General features: G+C 44.6%; 16 non-coding genes across 16 annotated transcripts; all 16 read right to left on the bottom strand.

Moving 5' to 3' along the window:
* Positions 1–35: 35 nt before the first annotated feature.
* On the bottom strand, positions 36–109 carry trnan-guu. Its single transcript has one exon. It is a non-coding gene; the product is annotated as a tRNA-Asn (tRNA).
* Positions 110–670: 561 nt separating this feature from the next.
* trnan-guu lies at positions 671–744 on the bottom strand. Its single transcript has one exon. It is a non-coding gene; the product is annotated as a tRNA-Asn (tRNA).
* A 557-nt stretch (positions 745–1,301) lies between these two features.
* On the bottom strand, positions 1,302–1,375 carry trnan-guu. Its single transcript has one exon. It is a non-coding gene; the product is annotated as a tRNA-Asn (tRNA).
* A 557-nt stretch (positions 1,376–1,932) lies between these two features.
* On the bottom strand, positions 1,933–2,006 carry trnan-guu. Its single transcript has one exon. It is a non-coding gene; the product is annotated as a tRNA-Asn (tRNA).
* A 561-nt stretch (positions 2,007–2,567) lies between these two features.
* Positions 2,568–2,641, bottom strand: trnan-guu. The gene has a single exon. It is a non-coding gene; the product is annotated as a tRNA-Asn (tRNA).
* A 557-nt stretch (positions 2,642–3,198) lies between these two features.
* Positions 3,199–3,272, bottom strand: trnan-guu. The gene has a single exon. It is a non-coding gene; the product is annotated as a tRNA-Asn (tRNA).
* A 557-nt stretch (positions 3,273–3,829) lies between these two features.
* Positions 3,830–3,903, bottom strand: trnan-guu. Its single transcript has one exon. It is a non-coding gene; the product is annotated as a tRNA-Asn (tRNA).
* A 561-nt stretch (positions 3,904–4,464) lies between these two features.
* Positions 4,465–4,538, bottom strand: trnan-guu. Its single transcript has one exon. It is a non-coding gene; the product is annotated as a tRNA-Asn (tRNA).
* Positions 4,539–5,095: 557 nt separating this feature from the next.
* Positions 5,096–5,169, bottom strand: trnan-guu. The gene has a single exon. It is a non-coding gene; the product is annotated as a tRNA-Asn (tRNA).
* Positions 5,170–5,725: 556 nt separating this feature from the next.
* Positions 5,726–5,799, bottom strand: trnan-guu. Its single transcript has one exon. It is a non-coding gene; the product is annotated as a tRNA-Asn (tRNA).
* Positions 5,800–6,360: 561 nt separating this feature from the next.
* Positions 6,361–6,434, bottom strand: trnan-guu. The gene has a single exon. It is a non-coding gene; the product is annotated as a tRNA-Asn (tRNA).
* A 557-nt stretch (positions 6,435–6,991) lies between these two features.
* trnan-guu lies at positions 6,992–7,065 on the bottom strand. The gene has a single exon. It is a non-coding gene; the product is annotated as a tRNA-Asn (tRNA).
* A 561-nt stretch (positions 7,066–7,626) lies between these two features.
* On the bottom strand, positions 7,627–7,700 carry trnan-guu. The gene has a single exon. It is a non-coding gene; the product is annotated as a tRNA-Asn (tRNA).
* Positions 7,701–8,257: 557 nt separating this feature from the next.
* On the bottom strand, positions 8,258–8,331 carry trnan-guu. The gene has a single exon. It is a non-coding gene; the product is annotated as a tRNA-Asn (tRNA).
* A 561-nt stretch (positions 8,332–8,892) lies between these two features.
* On the bottom strand, positions 8,893–8,966 carry trnan-guu. Its single transcript has one exon. It is a non-coding gene; the product is annotated as a tRNA-Asn (tRNA).
* Positions 8,967–10,158: 1,192 nt separating this feature from the next.
* trnan-guu lies at positions 10,159–10,232 on the bottom strand. Its single transcript has one exon. It is a non-coding gene; the product is annotated as a tRNA-Asn (tRNA).
* Positions 10,233–10,532: the final 300 nt, after the last annotated feature.

The following is a 10,532-nucleotide window of genomic DNA, read 5'->3' on the forward strand; positions in this document are numbered from 1 at the left end:
ATGATGTTAGCTGGCTGTGTAAACACAAGACCCTACGTCCCTGGGTGGGCTCGAACCACCAACCTTTCGGTTAACAGCCGAACGCGCTAACCGATTGCGCCACAGAGACTGCTTTGTCCTGTGACAGAGGGGGCGTGGCTTCGATTTGCAATCCCCACCCACCTTCATCGCTGTTTACCTCTACCAGGGCAATACGGCAGAATTTAGAATCATGGCCTATTGAAGGAAAAGAGTTCTTTTAGAAATTTACAATGTTGCACAAAGTCAAGACGTGGTGAGATGTAGCACAACGAGCTAACCAAGTCCTGTAAATGGAATGGCGTTCGCCAGTCAAGTCTTTCACACAAGTAACAGTGACAATGTCATCACTTCCATTAGCCTTTATAACCATCTTAAAACAAACTACGGTAGCCTTTGTCTATGCAGCAAAGATGAAGTAAAAAATTGATAAATGGACTATAAGGCGCTACAACATAGTTGTAATGACATACAACAGTATTTTAACCATCAATCTTTGGGTTAGCAGACGAATGCGCGAATGAATTTGCATACAAGAACTACCCTTTCTGATGATTTTGCTCTCATTCATTCCCCCACACTGAGGCACCAGACTTCTTTAACCCTTACCACCTAACACCGTGTTAGCTGGTTATTTAAGCAGAAAAGTGGACGTCCCTGGGTGGGCTCGAACCACCAACCTTTCGGTTAACAGCCGAACGCGCTAACCGATTGCGCCACAGAGACTGCTTTGTCCTGTTTCAGAGGGGGCGTGGCTTCGATTTGCAATCCCCACCCACCTGCATGGCTGTTTACTTGTCGAAGGGCAATATCGCAGAAATTTCAATGGTGGTATATTGAAGGAAAAGAGTTCTGTGAGAAATTTACAATGTAGCACAAAGTCAAGAGCTTTCCATTTGTGATACAACCAGCCAAGAACGCATCGTAAACAGAATGGCGTTCCCCATTGGCGTCTGCCACACCAGGGACTTCTCTCCAGAGTGCGACAATCCTATCGATGCCATTAGGTTTTGTAACCATTTTTAAACAAACCAGGGTAGTCATTGTTTATGGGGTGTATATCAAGTTAACAATTAGCAAAGGGATTATAACAAGCTGTAATGACATGCCATGATGTTTTCATCATCAACCTTTGGGTTAACAGTCCAATGCACTATCCAATTTTTATACAACAGCTACTGATGATCATCCTCTCATTCATTCCACCAACCTGTGATACTTTGGCTACAGCTCTCTCTAACCCTGAACATGATGTTAGCTGGCTGTGTAAACACAAGACCCTACGTCCCTGGGTGGGCTCGAACCACCAACCTTTCGGTTAACAGCCGAACGCGCTAACCGATTGCGCCACAGAGACTGCTTTGTCCTGTTTCAGAGGGGGCGTGGCTTCGATTTGCAATCCCCACCCACCTGCATGGCTGTTTACTTGTCGAAGGGCAATATCGCAGAAATTTCAATGGTGGTATATTGAAGGAAAAGAGTTCTGTGAGAAATTTACAATGTAGCACAAAGTCAAGAGCTTTCCATTTGTGATACAACCAGCCAAGAACGCATCGTAAACAGAATGGCGTTCCCCATTGGCGTCTGCCACACCAGGGACTTCTCTCCAGAGTGCGACAATCCTATCGATGCCATTAGGTTTTGTAGCCATTTTTAAACAAACCAGGGTAGTCATTGTTTATGGGGTGTTTATCAAGTTAACAATTCGTAAAGGGATTATAACAAGCTGTAACGACATGCCATGATGTTTTCATCATCAACCTTTGGGTTAACAGTCCAATGCACTAACCAATTTTTATACAACAGCTACTGATGATCATCCTCTCATTCATTCCACCAACCTGTGATACTTTGGCTACAGCTCTCTCTAACCCTGAACATGATGTTAGCTGGCTGTGTAAACACAAGACCCTACGTCCCTGGGTGGGCTCGAACCACCAACCTTTCGGTTAACAGCCGAACGCGCTAACCGATTGCGCCACAGAGACTGCTTTGTCCTGTGACAGAGGGGGCGTGGCTTCGATTTGCAATCCCCACCCACCTTCATCGCTGTTTACCTCTACCAGGGCAATACGGCAGAATTTAGAATCATGGCCTATTGAAGGAAAAGAGTTCTTTTAGAAATTTACAATGTTGCACAAAGTCAAGACGTGGTGAGATGTAGCACAACGAGCTAACCAAGTCCTGTAAATGGAATGGCGTTCGCCAGTCAAGTCTTTCACACAAGTAACAGTGACAATGTCATCACTTCCATTAGCCTTTATAACCATCTTAAAACAAACTACGGTAGCCTTTGTCTATGCAGCAAAGATGAAGTAAAAAATTGATAAATGGACTATAAGGCGCTACAACATAGTTGTAATGACATACAACAGTATTTTAACCATCAATCTTTGGGTTAGCAGACGAATGCGCGAATGAATTTGCATACAAGAACTACCCTTTCTGATGATTTTGCTCTCATTCATTCCCCCACACTGAGGCACCAGACTTCTTTAACCCTTACCACCTAACACCGTGTTAGCTGGTTATTTAAGCAGAAAAGTGGACGTCCCTGGGTGGGCTCGAACCACCAACCTTTCGGTTAACAGCCGAACGCGCTAACCGATTGCGCCACAGAGACTGCTTTGTCCTGTTTCAGAGGGGGCGTGGCTTCGATTTGCAATCCCCACCCACCTGCATGGCTGTTTACTTGTCGAAGGGCAATATCGCAGAAATTTCAATGGTGGTATATTGAAGGAAAAGAGTTCTGTGAGAAATTTACAATGTAGCACAAAGTCAAGAGCTTTCCATTTGTGATACAACCAGCCAAGAACGCATCGTAAACAGAATGGCGTTCCCCATTGGCGTCTGCCACACCAGGGACTTCTCTCCAGAGTGCGACAATCCTATCGATGCCATTAGGTTTTGTAGCCATTTTTAAACAAACCAGGGTAGTCATTGTTTATGGGGTGTATATCAAGTTAACAATTCGTAAAGGGATTATAACAAGCTGTAACGACATGCCATGATGTTTTCATCATCAACCTTTGGGTTAACAGTCCAATGCACTAACCAATTTTTATACAACAGCTACTGATGATCATCCTCTCATTCATTCCACCAACCTGTGATACTTTGGCTACAGCTCTCTCTAACCCTGAACATGATGTTAGCTGGCTGTGTAAACACAAGACCCTACGTCCCTGGGTGGGCTCGAACCACCAACCTTTCGGTTAACAGCCGAACGCGCTAACCGATTGCGCCACAGAGACTGCTTTGTCCTGTTTCAGAGGGGGCGTGGCTTCGATTTGCAATCCCCACCCACCTGCATGGCTGTTTACTTGTCGAAGGGCAATATCGCAGAAATTTCAATGGTGGTATATTGAAGGAAAAGAGTTCTTTTAGAAATGTACAATGTTGCACAAAGTCAAGAGCTTTCCATTTGTGATACAACCAGCCAAGAACGCATCGTAAACAGAATGGCGTTCCCCATTGGCGTCTGCCACACCAGGGACTTCTCTCCAGAGTGCGACAATCCTATCGATGCCATTAGGTTTTGTAGCCATTTTTAAACAAACCAGGGTAGTCATTGTTTATGGGGTGTTTATCAAGTTAACAATTCGTAAAGGGATTATAACAAGCTGTAACGACATGCCATGATGTTTTCATCATCAACCTTTGGGTTAACAGTCCAATGCACTAACCAATTTTTATACAACAGCTACTGATGATCATCCTCTCATTCATTCCACCAACCTGTGATACTTTGGCTACAGCTCTCTCTAACCCTGAACATGATGTTAGCTGGCTGTGTAAACACAAGACCCTACGTCCCTGGGTGGGCTCGAACCACCAACCTTTCGGTTAACAGCCGAACGCGCTAACCGATTGCGCCACAGAGACTGCTTTGTCCTGTGACAGAGGGGGCGTGGCTTCGATTTGCAATCCCCACCCACCTTCATCGCTGTTTACCTCTACCAGGGCAATACGGCAGAATTTAGAATCATGGCCTATTGAAGGAAAAGAGTTCTTTTAGAAATTTACAATGTTGCACAAAGTCAAGACGTGGTGAGATGTAGCACAACGAGCTAACCAAGTCCTGTAAATGGAATGGCGTTCGCCAGTCAAGTCTTTCACACAAGTAACAGTGACAATGTCATCACTTCCATTAGCCTTTATAACCATCTTAAAACAAACTACGGTAGCCTTTGTCTATGCAGCAAAGATGAAGTAAAAAATTGATAAATGGACTATAAGGCGCTACAACATAGTTGTAATGACATACAACAGTATTTTAACCATCAATCTTTGGGTTAGCAGACGAATGCGCGAATGAATTTGCATACAAGAACTACCCTTTCTGATGATTTTGCTCTCATTCATTCCCCCACACTGAGGCACCAGACTTCTTTAACCCTTACCACCTAACACCGTGTTAGCTGGTTATTTAAGCAGAAAAGTGGACGTCCCTGGGTGGGCTCGAACCACCAACCTTTCGGTTAACAGCCGAACGCGCTAACCGATTGCGCCACAGAGACTGCTTTGTCCTGTTTCAGAGGGGGCGTGGCTTCGATTTGCAATCCCCACCCACCTGCATGGCTGTTTACTTGTCGAAGGGCAATATCGCAGAAATTTCAATGGTGGTATATTGAAGGAAAAGAGTTCTGTGAGAAATTTACAATGTAGCACAAAGTCAAGAGCTTTCCATTTGTGATACAACCAGCCAAGAACGCATCGTAAACAGAATGGCGTTCCCCATTGGCGTCTGCCACACCAGGGACTTCTCTCCAGAGTGCGACAATCCTATCGATGCCATTAGGTTTTGTAGCCATTTTTAAACAAACCAGGGTAGTCATTGTTTATGGGGTGTATATCAAGTTAACAATTCGTAAAGGGATTATAACAAGCTGTAACGACATGCCATGATGTTTTCATCATCAACCTTTGGGTTAACAGTCCAATGCACTAACCAATTTTTATACAACAGCTACTGATGATCATCCTCTCATTCATTCCACCAACCTGTGATACTTTGGCTACAGCTCTCTCTAACCCTGAACATGATGTTAGCTGGCTGTGTAAACACAAGACCCTACGTCCCTGGGTGGGCTCGAACCACCAACCTTTCGGTTAACAGCCGAACGCGCTAACCGATTGCGCCACAGAGACTGCTTTGTCCTGTTTCAGAGGGGGCGTGGCTTCGATTTGCAATCCCCACCCACCTGCATGGCTGTTTACTTGTCGAAGGGCAATATCGCAGAAATTTCAATGGTGGTATATTGAAGGAAAGAGTTCTGTGAGAAATTTACAATGTAGCACAAAGTCAAGAGCTTTCCATTTGTGATACAACCAGCCAAGAACGCATCGTAAACAGAATGGCGTTCCCCATTGGCGTCTGCCACACCAGGGACTTCTCTCCAGAGTGCGACAATCCTATCGATGCCATTAGGTTTTGTAGCCATTTTTAAACAAACCAGGGTAGTCATTGTTTATGGGGTGTTTATCAAGTTAACAATTCGTAAAGGGATTATAACAAGCTGTAACGACATGCCATGATGTTTTCATCATCAACCTTTGGGTTAACAGTCCAATGCACTAACCAATTTTTATACAACAGCTACTGATGATCATCCTCTCATTCATTCCACCAACCTGTGATACTTTGGCTACAGCTCTCTCTAACCCTGAACATGATGTTAGCTGGCTGTGTAAACACAAGACCCTACGTCCCTGGGTGGGCTCGAACCACCAACCTTTCGGTTAACAGCCGAACGCGCTAACCGATTGCGCCACAGAGACTGCTTTGTCCTGTGACAGAGGGGGCGTGGCTTCGATTTGCAATCCCCACCCACCTTCATCGCTGTTTACCTCTACCAGGGCAATACGGCAGAATTTAGAATCATGGCCTATTGAAGGAAAAGAGTTCTTTTAGAAATTTACAATGTTGCACAAAGTCAAGACGTGGTGAGATGTAGCACAACGAGCTAACCAAGTCCTGTAAATGGAATGGCGTTCGCCAGTCAAGTCTTTCACACAAGTAACAGTGACAATGTCATCACTTCCATTAGCCTTTATAACCATCTTAAAACAAACTACGGTAGCCTTTGTCTATGCAGCAAAGATGAAGTAAAAAATTGATAAATGGACTATAAGGCGCTACAACATAGTTGTAATGACATACAACAGTATTTTAACCATCAATCTTTGGGTTAGCAGACGAATGCGCGAATGAATTTGCATACAAGAACTACCCTTTCTGATGATTTTGCTCTCATTCATTCCCCCACACTGAGGCACCAGACTTCTTTAACCCTTACCACCTAACACCGTGTTAGCTGGTTATTTAAGCAGAAAAGTGGACGTCCCTGGGTGGGCTCGAACCACCAACCTTTCGGTTAACAGCCGAACGCGCTAACCGATTGCGCCACAGAGACTGCTTTGTCCTGTTTCAGAGGGGGCGTGGCTTCGATTTGCAATCCCCACCCACCTGCATGGCTGTTTACTTGTCGAAGGGCAATATCGCAGAAATTTCAATGGTGGTATATTGAAGGAAAAGAGTTCTGTGAGAAATTTACAATGTAGCACAAAGTCAAGAGCTTTCCATTTGTGATACAACCAGCCAAGAACGCATCGTAAACAGAATGGCGTTCCCCATTGGCGTCTGCCACACCAGGGACTTCTCTCCAGAGTGCGACAATCCTATCGATGCCATTAGGTTTTGTAGCCATTTTTAAACAAACCAGGGTAGTCATTGTTTATGGGGTGTATATCAAGTTAACAATTCGTAAAGGGATTATAACAAGCTGTAACGACATGCCATGATGTTTTCATCATCAACCTTTGGGTTAACAGTCCAATGCACTAACCAATTTTTATACAACAGCTACTGATGATCATCCTCTCATTCATTCCACCAACCTGTGATACTTTGGCTACAGCTCTCTCTAACCCTGAACATGATGTTAGCTGGCTGTGTAAACACAAGACCCTACGTCCCTGGGTGGGCTCGAACCACCAACCTTTCGGTTAACAGCCGAACGCGCTAACCGATTGCGCCACAGAGACTGCTTTGTCCTGTGACAGAGGGGGCGTGGTTTCGATTTGCAATCCCCACCCACCTTCATCGCTGTTTACCTCTACCAGGGCAATACGGCAGAATTTAGAATCATGGCCTATTGAAGGAAAAGAGTTCTTTTAGAAATTTACAATGTTGCACAAAGTCAAGACGTGGTGAGATGTAGCACAACGAGCTAACCAAGTCCTGTAAATGGAATGGCGTTCGCCAGTCAAGTCTTTCACACAAGTAACAGTGACAATGTCATCACTTCCATTAGCCTTTATAACCATCTTAAAACAAACTACGGTAGCCTTTGTCTATGCAGCAAAGATGAAGTAAAAAATTGATAAATGGACTATAAGGCGCTACAACATAGTTGTAATGACATACAACAGTATTTTAACCATCAATCTTTGGGTTAGCAGACGAATGCGCGAATGAATTTGCATACAAGAACTACCCTTTCTGATGATTTTGCTCTCATTCATTCCCCCACACTGAGGCACCAGACTTCTTTAACCCTTACCACCTAACACCGTGTTAGCTGGTTATTTAAGCAGAAAAGTGGACGTCCCTGGGTGGGCTCGAACCACCAACCTTTCGGTTAACAGCCGAACGCGCTAACCGATTGCGCCACAGAGACTGCTTTGTCCTGTTTCAGAGGGGGCGTGGCTTCGATTTGCAATCCCCACCCACCTGCATGGCTGTTTACTTGTCGAAGGGCAATATCGCAGAAATTTCAATGGTGGTATATTGAAGGAAAAGAGTTCTGTGAGAAATTTACAATGTAGCACAAAGTCAAGAGCTTTCCATTTGTGATACAACCAGCCAAGAACGCATCGTAAACAGAATGGCGTTCCCCATTGGCGTCTGCCACACCAGGGACTTCTCTCCAGAGTGCGACAATCCTATCGATGCCATTAGGTTTTGTAGCCATTTTTAAACAAACCAGGGTAGTCATTGTTTATGGGGTGTTTATCAAGTTAACAATTCGTAAAGGGATTATAACAAGCTGTAACGACATGCCATGATGTTTTCATCATCAACCTTTGGGTTAACAGTCCAATGCACTAACCAATTTTTATACAACAGCTACTGATGATCATCCTCTCATTCATTCCACCAACCTGTGATACTTTGGCTACAGCTCTCTCTAACCCTGAACATGATGTTAGCTGGCTGTGTAAACACAAGACCCTACGTCCCTGGGTGGGCTCGAACCACCAACCTTTCGGTTAACAGCCGAACGCGCTAACCGATTGCGCCACAGAGACTGCTTTGTCCTGTGACCGAGGGGGCGTGGCTTCGATTTGCAATCCCCACCCACCTTCATCGCTGTTTACCTCTACCAGGGCAATACGGCAGAATTTAGAATCATGGCCTATTGAAGGAAAAGAGTTCTTTTAGAAATTTACAATGTTGCACAAAGTCAAGACGTGGTGAGATGTAGCACAACGAGCTAACCAAGTCCTGTAAATGGAATGGCGTTCGCCAGTCAAGTCTTTCACACAAGTAACAGTGACAATGTCATCACTTCCATTAGCCTTTATAACCATCTTAAAACAAACTACGGTAGCCTTTGTCTATGCAGCAAAGATGAAGTAAAAAATTGATAAATGGACTATAAGGCGCTACAACATAGTTGTAATGACATACAACAGTATTTTAACCATCAATCTTTGGGTTAGCAGACGAATGCGCGAATGAATTTGCATACAAGAACTACCCTTTCTGATGATTTTGCTCTCATTCATTCACCCACACTGAGGCACCAGACTTCTTTAACCCTTACCACCTAACACCGTGTTAGCTGGTTATTTAAGCAGAAAAGTGGACGTCCCTGGGTGGGCTCGAACCACCAACCTTTCGGTTAACAGCCGAACGCGCTAACCGATTGCGCCACAGAGACTGCTTTGTCCTGTTTCCGAGGGGGCGTGGCTTCGATTTGCAATCCCCACCCACCTGCATGGCTGTTTACTTGTCGAAGGGCAATATCGCAGAAATTTCAATGGTGGTATATTGAAGGAAAAGAGTTCTGTGAGAAATTTACAATGTAGCACAAAGTCAAGAGCTTTCCATTTGTGATAAAACCAGCCAAGAACGCATCGTAAACAGAATGGCGTTCCCCATTGGCGTCTGCCACACCAGGGACTTCTCTCCAGAGTGCGACAATCCTATCGATGCCATTAGGTTTTGTAGCCATTTTTAAACAAACCAGGGTAGTCATTGTTTATGGGGTGTTTATCAAGTTAACAATTCGTAAAGGGATTATAACAAGCTGTAACGACATGCCATGATGTTTTCATCATCAACCTTTGGGTTAACAGTCCAATGCACTAACCAATTTTTATACAACAGCTACTGATGATCATCCTCTCATTCATTCCACCAACCTGTGATACTTTGGCTACAGCTCTCTCTAACCCTGAACATGATGTTAGCTGGCTGTGTAAACACAAGACCCTACGTCCCTGGGTGGGCTCGAACCACCAACCTTTCGGTTAACAGCCGAACGCGCTAACCGATTGCACCACAGAGACTGCTTTGTCCTGTGACCGAGGGGGCGTGGCTTCGATTTGCAATCCCCACCCACCTTCATCGCTGTTTACCTCTACCAGGGCAATACGGCAGAATTTAGAATCATGGCCTATTGAAGGAAAAGAGTTCTTTTAGAAATTTACAATGTTGCACAAAGTCAAGACGTGGTGAGATGTAGCACAACGAGCTAACCAAGTCCTGTAAATGGAATGGCGTTCGCCAGTCAAGTCTTTCACACAAGTAACAGTGACAATGTCATCACTTCCATTAGCCTTTATAACCATCTTAAAACAAACTACGGTAGCCTTTGTCTATGCAGCAAAGATGAAGTAAAAAATTGATAAATGGACTATAAGGCGCTACAACATAGTTGTAATGACATACAACAGTATTTTAACCATCAATCTTTGGGTTAGCAGACGAATGCGCGAATGAATTTGCATACAAGAACTACCCTTTCTGATGATTTTGCTCTCATTCATTCCCCCACACTGAGGCACCAGACTTCTTTAACCCTTACCACCTAACACCGTGTTAGCTGGTTATTTAAGCAGAAAAGTGGACGTCCCTGGGTGGGCTCGAACCACCAACCTTTCGGTTAACAGCCGAACGCGCTAACCGATTGCGCCACAGAGACTGCTTTGTCCTGTTTCAGAGGGGGCGTGGCTTCGATTTGCAATCCCCACCCACCTGCATGGCTGTTTACTTGTCGAAGGGCAATATCGCAGAAATTTCAATGGTGGTATATTGAAGGAAAAGAGTTCTGTGAGAAATTTACAATGTAGCACAAAGTCAAGAGCTTTCCATTTGTGATAAAACCAGCCAAGAACGCATCGTAAACAGAATGGCGTTCCCCATTGGCGTCTGCCACACCAGGGACTTCTCTCCAGAGTGCGACAATCCTATCGATGCCATTAGGTTTTGTAGCCATTTTTAA

The sequence above is a fragment of the Thunnus albacares genome, chromosome 22, assembly GCF_914725855.1.
Source record: "Thunnus albacares chromosome 22, fThuAlb1.1, whole genome shotgun sequence".
NCBI classification, from domain to species: domain Eukaryota; kingdom Metazoa; phylum Chordata; class Actinopteri; order Scombriformes; family Scombridae; genus Thunnus; species Thunnus albacares.